Source organism: Lissotriton helveticus, chromosome 5_1 (assembly GCF_964261635.1).
Source record: "Lissotriton helveticus chromosome 5_1, aLisHel1.1, whole genome shotgun sequence".
In the NCBI taxonomy this organism is placed as follows: Eukaryota; Metazoa; Chordata; class Amphibia; order Caudata; family Salamandridae; genus Lissotriton; species Lissotriton helveticus.
This window is the reverse complement of record NC_136065.1, coordinates 2,090,373,967-2,090,386,126: the sequence shown is the minus strand read 5'-3', so window position 1 is coordinate 2,090,386,126 and position 12,160 is coordinate 2,090,373,967.

Genomic DNA, 12,160 nt, shown 5'->3' with positions numbered 1-12,160 from the left:
GGAATTTATAAAGCGCGCTGACACCATGGGTTTCCTGGCGCTGGCAGACAACTGGGGGACTGGGAGGGTTTAGCCAGATTGAGGGAAGAGCCAAGTTTTTAGGGATTTACGGAAGAGGGTAAGGGAATTGGAGGTTTTAAGAGAGAGGGGGAAGGAATTCCAGAGTTTGGGGGCCAGAAATGCAAATCTCCGGCCTCCGGATCTGCAGAGTTTGACAGGGGGAGTGAGTAAGAGGTGCAGATGAGAGGATCTCAGGTTCCGAGAGGGGCTGTAGGTCCTGATGAGAGATTTAAAAAAAGCAGGACAGGAACCAGATAAGGATTTAAAGGTGAGGCAGCCGATCTTAAAGGCTGCCCTCGAGATGACGGGGAGCCAGTGCAGTTTTAGAAGGAGGGGTTTGGCGGATTGCCATTTCGGAATCCCAAAGGCCAATCTCGCCGCTTGATTCTGAATGAATTGTAGTCTGCAGAGAGATGTTTTGGGCAGACCATGATAGATAGCATTCGAAAAATCTAAGCGGGAGAGGACAAGGGCCATGATTACTTGCAGGAGAGCTTCAGGAGTGAGGAGATAAGCCACCTTCCTGATCCTGCGCAGCTGGAACATGCAGGAGGAGACAACTGTCCCCACCTGGGGCCCGAGGGAGAGACCGGAGTCAATAGTGATCCCTAGGCTTTTTACCGAGGCCACAGGGGTGGGGGGAAGGCCAAGTTCTGCCGGCCAAAAATGCGGACCCCAGTGGGTAGAGCTCTTGCCAGGGAGAAGAAGCTCCGTCTTTCCGGGATTCAGCTTAAGCTGATTTTGGCACATCCACGATAGGATGTGGGACATAACTGCCTGAAAGTTGGGAATAGCAGAGGGGGAATCAAGAGGGAAGATGAGTTGCAGGTCGTCCGCGTAATTGAAAACGGTGACGTCCCACTGCCTCAAGGAAAAGAGAAGGGGTCAAAGATAAAGATTGAAAAGAAGGGGGGACAGAGAGGAGCCCTGAGGGACCCCGCAGGGCAAGTGCTCCCGAGGAGCTCTAAAAGTGCCCAGGCTAAGGGTCTGAGACCTCCCGGTCAGGAAGGATTTGACCCATGCCAACGCCAGGCCCTGGATGCCAGCTTGCTCGACACGGTGGAGAAGGATGTTGTGGTCCACCGTGTCGAAGGCAGCCGACAGATCTAATAAAACCAGGGCCTGGGGGGTACCCTTGTCAGCACCGTCTCTCAGGGCATCCAGCACAGCCAAGATGACAGTCTCCGTAGAGTGGCCGGGTCTGAAGCCGGCCTGGTTAGTCTCAAGAAAGGTGGAGTTCTCAATAAACTGTGAGAGGCAGGTGGTGACATGGGCTTCCAAAATTTTGGAGAAAAAAGGCAGGAGAGAGATGGGGCGGTAATTCGCCGGGACGGCGGGATCAGCCCCAGGCTTCTTCAGTAGAGGCACCAACACGGCCTCCTTGAAGGAGCGGGATACCGTACCGGACGACAGAGAAGAATTCAGCAGGGGAAGGATACAATCAGGTAAAGAGTGGCAGATATTTCGTAATATGGTGGGGGGACAACAGTCGTCTGGGGATCCAGATTTAACGCGGGTGGCCAGTGTGGCCAAAGCGGTAGGGTCTAAGGGAGCCATATGAATTGACATGTGAATATAATTTCTACACAATTCAATCTCATCCGTCACAAAAAAGGGGAGAGGGTCTCAGAATAAGTTCCACCACCCCAAAACCCCCAAGTATATTATACACACACCAAAGGGTGTGGGGAACAACAGACACGGTGACGCAAAGACAGGACTAAGAAAAACAAAATTATTTGAAAAAACTGCCCTCACTCACACACAATGTGTGTGACATGCTTCATCATCGGGTCTGCTTACAATATGTCCCCGTGTAGCCACGCAGGGGGCGGAGCATAGGGAGGGGGAACACAAAAACACACTACTCAAAACCAACAGATACAAACAACATATAAGTGACATACAGTGATCACAACGATTAGTGTTGTCCGTCCGGACTGGGTAAGTGATAGACTAAAAGTGCAGTTGGAAGGTGCTCGTTAAAACTGGCTCATGGGTACCCGCAAGTACTTTATTCCAGGGTCCCAAGGTCATGATTAAAATTAAGGTGAAGGATGTATACGTGTTTAGGCAGGAAGTCAAGATCCACAAACACTACTCCTTATACTGCGGTGGTCAACATGTTTCGACCGTTGCTCCGTGCCCTTAATTAAATGGGTCACACCGGTCTTCGTCAGGACAGTCTAACTGTCCCAGTCCTTCAATACCTCTTACCTCAATGCAGTGATGGGTAGAGAAAACCACGTGGAGGGTACTTCCACACCCGTGGATTGTTATTACTACAAAAGAAAATAAATATTTTCAAAACAGTATCCATTGTGGTATACTAGAATAGAGTACTGCTAGGTATTGGTAGCCTCAGATCCCTATGTACTCAGTATCTCAAATAATTAAAAAAGAATTTTATATAAATAACAGACACGCTCTAGAAGTGACATGGTACTCCGCATTTGAAGGAGGAATCACTCAACCCCTATTTTTAGTGGTTTCGAAATTCCCATGATACATATCCTGTCATTCATTGTAAAGAAAGTAGCCCATAAGAAGGAAAACGGGCATAAGCGTCTTACCGAGTCTATTGATTCATAAGGCTCGAAATGGCGTCAGCGGGTGGAGCTCCAAAGAACACAACCTGTGTTCGAGGGTGAGACATATGCAAACAGGTAAATTTGTTCTCAATATAAACATATCATGCATATCCAACACCCACACTTGTCTCCTGTTATATGCAAAGGGTAAAGGCACTCCCAATGTGAACAGATTGTGAATGTAAAGCATCCTCACTATCCTTCCGTTACATACCCATGTTACGGAGTGCGATAAGCAATCTGTATGGTCAAAGTCTTCCCGCCCAGCTCACGCAGGACCCGAGTAGAGAAAGAAAGAAAGTCCATAAGGGCGCAGGGAGGAATCACCCATCGCCTGATAGCCCCACTCACTGTTCTGCAGGACTGCTCCAACACGAGTCGTGCCCGCAAACCAATGACGCCGTGAAGATTACGACATGTTCTAACGCCGCTGGTAATAAGCGCTGTCTCGCGTCTCCCCCGGTCCCCGCACTTCCAGGTAATCACGTCAGAAAACGTCATTACGTACTTAATGTAGACGGGACTAGTAGTTTTTACTACCTGAGAGGATCATCTGTCGTTGTGTCTACAATTCAATCGTCATTGTTGACAAACCCTCCCAAAAAATTCTGTGGTGTGTTCTCTTTATCCTTTTTAGGTTCTCAAAAGACGTGGTGGAACCTGTCTCAAAAATTTTGCATAAAGTCTGTAATGTTTGCGATTTAAAAGTTCATGATATATTAGTTATATTGAGCAAAGGAATTGTCACACACCTGACAGAACCACTCCTATACATAGTATACATACCCAGGTTCTGAGGCACACAGGTTTACCCCATTACTATTAATGGTGAATCCATATCAGCACACCTCTTGCATAGGCTGAAAAAGAGGTAGCGAATGACTGTCCTTTCTCAGTTTGAGACATGCTTGGCTTCTTTGATGGTCCCCTTCGGGGCCTCTTACACGGTCACTTCCTCACTTTCCACTGCTTCATTGCAGCGGTAGGTGTATTTATTTATTTATTTAGAAGGTTTTTTAGAGCGCAATCAAGATCCTTGCGGATATCAGAGCGCTTTCCAGTATTCAGTGTTGCATAATACATAGGGAGAAGTATGACAAATTATACAGGTAATAAAGGAGGGGTGACATGCGCAAGGGATAATAATACGAGTGCAAAGTACAAAACGTGGGGTCGAGAAACATGGGATAACATTAAAAACAGAGATCAGGAACAGTAGTAGAGAGCTTAACGTGAGTATCTCGATTTCGTAAGTTCCATGGCAGGATATCGTGCCTAGGGAGAATGGATGGACCTCCCAAAGCGGGAAAAATTATTCTTCAGATTTGCTTAGCGTCTAGTCAAGTAAATTTTGCCATGAGGATCGCTTTTACTTCCTTTTTGAAGAAGACGGTGGAAGAGTTCAATCTGGTTTCTGGGGGAAGAGAGTTCCAAATCCTAGGTGCCATTCCAGAAAAGGTTTGTTTATATGTTTTCTTTTTGTTGAATCTTTGAGGTTTTAAAATTAGGTTGTCGGCACCCCTAGAGGACCTAGACCCGCCAGAGAGTGGCAATTTCTGGGCAAGGTAAATGGGAGCCTTGTGGTGTAAGGCCTTGTGTGTCATGCACGCTATTTTTAGACGAATTCTAGCTTCAAGCGGGAGCCAATTCAAGGATTTTAGATCAGGGAAGATGTGGGAACTTCTTTTCGAGCCCGTGATGAGTCTTGTTGCGGTATTTATTGAGGCTCTCAGGGGAGCTATCATGACTTTTGGGAGGCCGCAAAGAGAGACACTTCCATAATCCACCCGCGGGATAACTAGCGCTTGTACAGCTATCTTGAAGTCATTGGCTGGCAGGAAGGGCTTAAGCTTCCTCAAAGTGTTCATCTGGAAGTTTGCTCCCTTTGTGGCGTTGCTAATGTGTTTCTGCATAGTGAGATTGCTGTCCAGGGTTATTCCCAAGGATTTTGCAGAGTCAACGATAGTAGGTTGAACGTTAAATGCAGTGATATGTTGGATTAGGTCTTGCATAAAAGGGAGATTAGCAGGTGGATCGATAAGGAGGAATTCGGTCTTTAAAGCGTTCAATTTGAGGTGGTTTTCTGCCAACCAATTATGGGTGTTCTTGCGTGTGGTATTAAGCCGTTCAATGTCTTCTAAGGTATTGATCTTAAGATAAAGTTGTGTATCGTCGGCGTACATATGATATTGCACGTTAGACGCCTGTAGCATTTCAGTGAATGGCTCCATAAACAGGTTAAAAAGTGTCGGGATAGTGAAGACCCTCGTGGGATGCCCAACCTTACTGGGGCTGGCTTGGAAAGGTTGTTGTTGATCTTGAATTGTTGTGTGCGGTTATGAAGAAAAGAGGAAAACCATTTTAATACTACTCCAGACAGACCCATCCTAAGGTTGAGAAGATCAATCAGATTCTCGTGTTTGACTGTATGGAAGGCTGAGGATAGGTCTAGAAGAATGAGTAGGTAAGATCTTTTTTGGTCAAGGATTTGTAGCGCATCATCGATGATGTGAGTCATGGCTGATTCCGTGCTGTGACCTGCTCTGACAAAAACCAAAAAGAGCACCAATATTACCAAACTAATCGCTATTTCGGTCTATATTGACCACTAACCTACTGAGTTCAAACAGTAAGTCTTGGAACAAATTTTTAGTCCTGAATGAATCAATTTTTAATCACATATTTTTTAACACAACAAATTTAGAAAAATTTCACATAATTAGAAACATTGCTTAAATTCACTCCACAATTAATCACAAAGATCATTCCTACATTCAAACCAATCAATCATCCATGCACACTACACAACACCACATAGCAATTTACATCAGTTATCAGAATACACTTATTTACAACCAAAGATTTTTTCAACACAGCATTGGAGGTATATTCAATTTGTTCAGCAGTTTTTGTTAAAAACACCACTCCTAATGCTGCAACAACGGTCTACGCGTTTCGAATCCCTTTTACTCAAGGGAATTCTCTTCAGGACCACGTAGCTGTAAATGAGAAGAACAGGCATCAGTCAGTCTAAATAGAAGACCAGCCATGTCACCCTACTTGATGTAAAAAGGAGCCCACATGAAAAAAGAGACCGAGCACCTTGAGGTAGGATTAGGCTCCTTTTTACATCATGTAGGGTGACATGGCTGGTCTTCTATTTAGACTGACTGATGCCTGTTCTTCTCATTTACAGCTACGTGGTCCTGAAGAGAATTCCCTTGAGTAAAGGGGATTCGAAACGCGTAGATCGTTGTTGCAGCATTAGGAGTGGTGTTTTTAACAAAAACTGCTGAACAAATTGAATATACCTCCAATGCTGTGTTGAAAAAATCTTTGGTTGTAAATAAGTGTATTCTTATAACTGATGTAAATTGCTATGTAGTGTTGTGTAGTGTGCATGGATGATTGATTGGTTTGAATGTAGGAATGATCTTTGTGATTAATTGTGGAGTGAATTTAAGCAATGTTTCTAATTATGTGAAATCTTTCAAAATTTTTGTGTTAAAAAATATGTGATTAAAAATTGATTCATTCAGGACTAAAAATGTGTTCCAAGACTTACTGTTTGAACTCAGTAGGTTAGTGGTCAATATAGACCGAAATAGCGATTAGTTTGGCAATATTGGTGCTCTTTTTGGTTTTTGTTATAAGTGAGGCTTGTCCTTATTGCCCGTGAGCCCAGACCCAGTTTTGGTTACGGTGACCTGCTCTGAAGCATGATTGGTGAATGTTAAGAAGGTCAAAGTGGTCAATATGCTTAGTCAGTTGGTGTACGCATTTATCAAGTAATTTGGTTAAGGTAGGGATATTGGAAAGATTAAGATCAGTGGGGTCGGCAGTAGGTTTCTTTAGGATGGGTGTAACCTGTCCGACTTTGAGGGCGTTTGGAATGCATCCTTGATGCAGTGAAGTATTAATGATTTTGGTCCATAACGGAGGAAGCCACGGTGTTAGGTTTTTGACAGCTTTAGCGGGAAGTGGATCGATGAGGTGGTTGGAAGGTTTCAGGGCATTGAGAATCTTTCCCATGACCTCTTCAGTGTAGGTGTGAAAGGAGGACGATGTTGCTTCGTTTTTCAGATCATACTTTGAGGGGATTTGGAGAGGCAAAGCGGGTAGAGAAGGGGAGTTATGCATAGGTGGTAGCGAGTACAGAAATCGATCATTCTCGATGTTGACTGTCTTCTGAGTAAAGAAGGTAAAGAATTGTTCACAAATGGGTTCCGGATGGTCTGAATTTTGTAGCCGTTGAGGTGCATCCTTAGATTGAGATTTGATTAGCTCAAAAAGCTTTTTAGGACGATTTTTAGCTTGGTCTAGTTGTTGGCTAAAGAAGTCGGCTTTGGTGCGCTTGATCTTTTTGTAATAAGCATTTCTATTTTTCCTTAGTAACTTAAGGTGATTAGTGGACGGGACTGATCTCTTGTTATGTTCAAGAGCTCTGAGAGATCGTCCGTCTTCGCTGAGTAGGCCATTGTACCACGGTTTCAAGTCTTTAGTGGAAACTCTCCTAAGTTGAATGGGGCAACCTCATTAATAATTGAGGTCATAGAGTTGAGGTAGTGGTTGGTGAGGTCATTGACGTCTGAAATGCCAGCAGGTGGCAATAGCAGGTTGCAGGTTGCTAAGGGTAATGAGTTTGGGTTGAGGCATTTCAGGTCTCTTTTCCATACCTTTGGTTTTGTGGCTTGAATTGAGTTAAATTTTACTGTTTCTTTGACGAAGAAGGTGATAATATGATGGTCGGACCAGTCACAGGGTTGTATTGATTCCAGCTGAATGACTTCACTTTTGGAGATAATTAGATCCAAGTTTGATCCTTTCTTATATGTAGGGCTATTGCAAGTTTGGGTAAGGGTAAGATCATCAAGGAAGTTTTTGAGGCTGTTGACCACTGAATCTTTGTTGTCATTCCAGTGGAGATTGAAATCTCCAAGGTATATTTGGGTGTTTTGCTGTCCGTTGTTAGTTGAGATTAGATCCATGAGCTGTTCGGAGAATATAAGGTTGTCGCCTGGTGGATGGTAGATGATATGAAGTGAGCACGCTGTTTTGCCGTTGCTGCTGACGTTTAGGCAGAAATATTCGCAGGTGCGGAAGACCGGGGATATGGCTCTAGTAATAGTGATGCTACTCCTATGTATACAGGCTATACCTCCCCCTATCTTATCGAGTCTGTCTAATCTGATAATGTCGTAGTTCGGGGGGACTATAATGTCCATCAGTGGGGTGGAGGATTCTGTTAGCTACGTTTCGGTTAACATTAGAAGGTCTAGTTCCTTTGAAATGATGAGGTCAGCTATGTCTGCAGCATGTCTAGAGGCATATCTGCAGTTTAGGAGAGTGCATTTAAGCTGGGGAGTGATGAGGGAGAAGGAAGGGTCTTGGGTGAGGGGGACGCTTTTAAGATTGCTGTCGATGACCCCTCTGTTGTTGTATCTGGGGGCTGTGAGTGGGCTGGGGGGAATAGTAGATATGGTTGACTGAGTGGAGGTAATGCATTTAATGAGAGAAGGTTCGTATGAGTGAAGGAGAGATAGTCGATCACTTTCAGAAAATGCATTGATGCTTCGCTTAGGGCGAGAGAGTGTATTGTGGAGGGGGACTGAGTTCCAGATGGGAGGCGTGAATACAGGGGTGCGAGTTATGTGTTGTGATCGCTCGTTTAGGTTAAAGGCTCTTGAGGAGATATTGTGCCAAGGTAGACTCGAAATCAGAGTTTTGAAAGATTGGAGTTCATTTTTGATATAGAGAAGGGCTGACATTATTTCCTCCAGCCTAAGGTCGGGTTCCGTTGTGAGAGGGGTTGGATACCGTGTTCTGCATGTAGGTGGTTGAAAAGGTGTAGGTGTGGGTAGTGATGGAGGGAGAGTAGTGCGAGAGGGAGTTGCAGGGGTTGGAGGCTGTGTTCTGCATGTGGGTGGTTGAAAAGGTGTAGGTGTGGGTAGTGTTGGAGGGAGAGTAGTGCGAGAGGGAGGTTGAGGGAGAGTAGGGCGAGAGGGAGGGTGAGTGGGGAGAATAGATGTCAGAGTTGAAGGGGTGGGTGGGTGTAATGTGGGAGAGGGAAGGGACAATGGGGACGGGGAGAGTTCGGACGGTCTAGCATTATCAGTGTGATAGTGAGGTGTCGAGACATGTGTTAAACCAAGACCTCGGCAGGGGTGGGTGAGGTGGGGTGGATACGTGTGAGGAGTAACACTCTGGGGCAGTGGTGCTGAGATCAATGATAGATTGGAGGATGTAGAAGGTGGAGTTGATGGGGTGTGTGGTTGTAATGAGGGGATGTGAAAAGTAGTAGAGGGTGGGGAGCACTCGGAGTGTGAATAGTGAACCCATTCGTCATGTGGAGAAAAGAAATGCATAGTGCATGCAATTGTGAGGTATGGCTGCGAAGGGGTGAGTGATCGGAAAGGGTATCACTATCGGGTGCTGAGACAAGAGAAGTATTAGTGTTGGGGTGTAGGGGAGCTATGCATTTGTGGTGTAGAGCAATGTTAGTTGGCGGGATAGATGCTGTAGCATCGGTGTTGGAAAGTCGAAAGTGTGGGATTGATGAGTTGTTGTGGGGGGGATGTTGGGGGAAGTCATCTGGTGTAAGGAGAGTACGACTCAGCCGCTTGAGGGGGGAAAGTGATGGTGACATGATTTCTAGGTGGGATTGGTGTGTTGGAGTGTGGTGCATTGGTGGGAGGGGAAGGTTGGGTGCCGACGAAGGCATCCGATGTAAGAGGAGGTAAGGGTGGTAATGGGCTGTCAGGTGTGTTATATGGTGTAGGTGTTGTGAGTGATGGTGTGTTAGCGGTGGGGGTAAGTTGGGTGGACTTCTTGTAGAGCTCAATGCGGGAGTCCGATGTAGGTAGAGGAAAGACTATAAGGGGGCTGTCAGGCGTGTTGTGTGGTGTAGGTGTTGTGTGTTGAGATATGTTAATGGTGCAGGTAAGTGGGGTGGACGTCTCGTAGGGCTCTAGTGACGGAGGTGGGCAAGGGGGTTGGGCAGGGTTGTCAAATTGGTTGGGTGAAGTGAGTGAAAGTGAAGTGGAGTTGGGTGGGGAATGGGTACCCAGATGGGGTTTGGTCACTAGGTTTTTGATGGCAGGGAAGATGTTATCCAAGAGATTAAGATTGCGGTCTGAGGCTTGGATAAGCATGATGCCATTGTTGTATATGGTGATGGTTGATGTAGCCTGGAAGAGCTGGGAAGGGGAAATAGATAAAATGATGCCATGTGCGGTTTTCTTCGAGGAAGATATCGAGAGTGAGGTGAGGAAGGCTTTCCTCCATTGGGCTCTTCGTTTTGTGTGAAAAATTAGATCAGTGGTTGTGATCCCTTTTTGTGATGAGAAATAGGGGTCTGCAAAAAGAGTTTCAGGGTGTTGTTTTATAAAGTTGCGTTTGAAGCGTTTGGCTGATTTTTTTGTGTGGTTGGAGTGGTAGATGATGTTGTGTGTGCCTGCTAATTCCATTATTAGGGTAGTGCAGTGTGTGAGCTGGTATGAGATAAGAAGAAATGGGAGGGGGAGGGGACCTCGTAGGGGAATGTGGTATGAGAGAAAGAGAGGAAGTAGAGTGTTGAGTGGGGTCGGGAATTCGAGAGTCAACTAGTAGTCCTTAGGGTTGGGATGAGTTCCCGAGTGGGCGAGTTGAGGGAGAATGGGAAGAAGACTATGAGGAGAAGGTTAGGTAATCGTGTTGAGAAAAGGGGATGGGATCACGGGAAGAATGTTGGAGTGAGGGAGGGGAATGACTCAAGATTGAGGCACGTTCACCGTGGAGTTCTCGCCCTCTGAAGTGGTATATCGGTGTCTTTGTAGTGGAGAACCCTTGCCACCACTGGGCACTAGGTGCGTCCCGGGACTGGGAGTGTGTTGGCACTCGATGCGCTCGTTCTAGGTTATAGAAGGCAGACACTTTCAAGGGCTCAAGATATGCAATCATGTCCGTGCATATGTATTGTTTACACCATTTAACAACGGCTTCTTAATACATATAATAATGTACTATTAATAGACACATTAAGATATGCAGATGCAAATGTATTCTTTTACATTTGCTATGCATATGGCGAACTATAGTTGTTCCACTGTATCATTGGCAATGATATTTTCTGTTAGATTGTGGACCGTAATATAAGTCATATAAATCATGGTTAAATAAAAGTAAAAAAAAAAAAAATAACTATAGCTTTAGTGATTCTAATGTTTGGGTACTTTAAATATGTTGTGCTTGAAATGTAATACCCACTAACTATAACTAGGTTATTACCTTTGTTCTCTTTTCAATTTCTTGGGTTTCTATAAGTTAAAAAGTTAGTAACTTTGCGTCCCTGGTGATTGAATGGTATTTGAAAAGTTATGTTTTTTTGGTGAATGTTTTTTGCAGGGTCTAGTTTCTATGCCAACATTATGTACCATTCCAGTTTTAGGGAGGCTTCTCCAGCACCCCGCTACTATCTCGAGGGTGTACCTTGGTGCTCCGCGATACCAATAAAGAATCTCATTCGCTGGAAAAATAGAAAATTGGTTTCTATTTTGCCTCATTTTTCTTGTGCTTTTAACCTGTGCAAAAGTCAAACAGGCCAGCTGCTACTTCTGCTTTGTTGCTGGATGTTTTAGTGACATAGCTGAAGGGAGTCAACCTGCTGCTCCAGATGCATTGGAGGAGGAAGAGTAGGCCATTGTTATGGAGTAGCAGGAGATGGAGCACCGGAAATAAGTAAAGGAGTCAGCTGTCAGACAATTCTTCAGTATTTCACAAGCACTTTTTGTATCATTATACATAAATACTTAGGGCCTAATTATGAGTTTGGCGGTCCACCGAATTGCCAAACCAGCGGTGGAGGTGCGATAGTATTCGGGGACCGCCGGACCAGCTGTCTAATTGCTTTATTACAACTACAGCGGTTGGTCCGCCATAGGACCTCCGCAACTGCCAGGTATCTATGATCCCTAGCGGTTGTGCAACAGTCGGAGTTTTCAGTATACTTGGTTGTGTCGCTTTACCTTTGTGAGTACAGTAAAGTAGTAAAGTTAGACTTTTGGCCTAATTTAGACTTCTTGCCTAACTTTTCCTTTGTGAATAGCAAAAAGTAGTAGAGTTAGACTTTTGGTCTAAGTTAGACTTTTGGTATAACTTTTCCTTCGTGAATCGTACCCTTTTTTGTAACAGCATCAGCTAAATATAATGGACTTTGCTCTCTTCAAATACTTAAGTCTTTCATTAATAAAAATCGTACCCTTTCTCTAGCAATGTGTTTGCTGTCCTTTATATTGTCAAATTTGACAATAACAAGTTTAATCTCACCATTACTTTTGCAACGTTTAAACTTTAGTATACATCTCATGGCTCCATTTACTAGTCCTTGTTCTACATCCAAATTCCGCAGAAAAATAACGCTGCTATTTTTGCAGAGAAATAACTGTTTTTCTTACCGAGCTGTTCATGATACAGATTTTTCCATGTTCAATAAATAATTTTGTAGATATGATGTATGTAATAGCATTATTTTC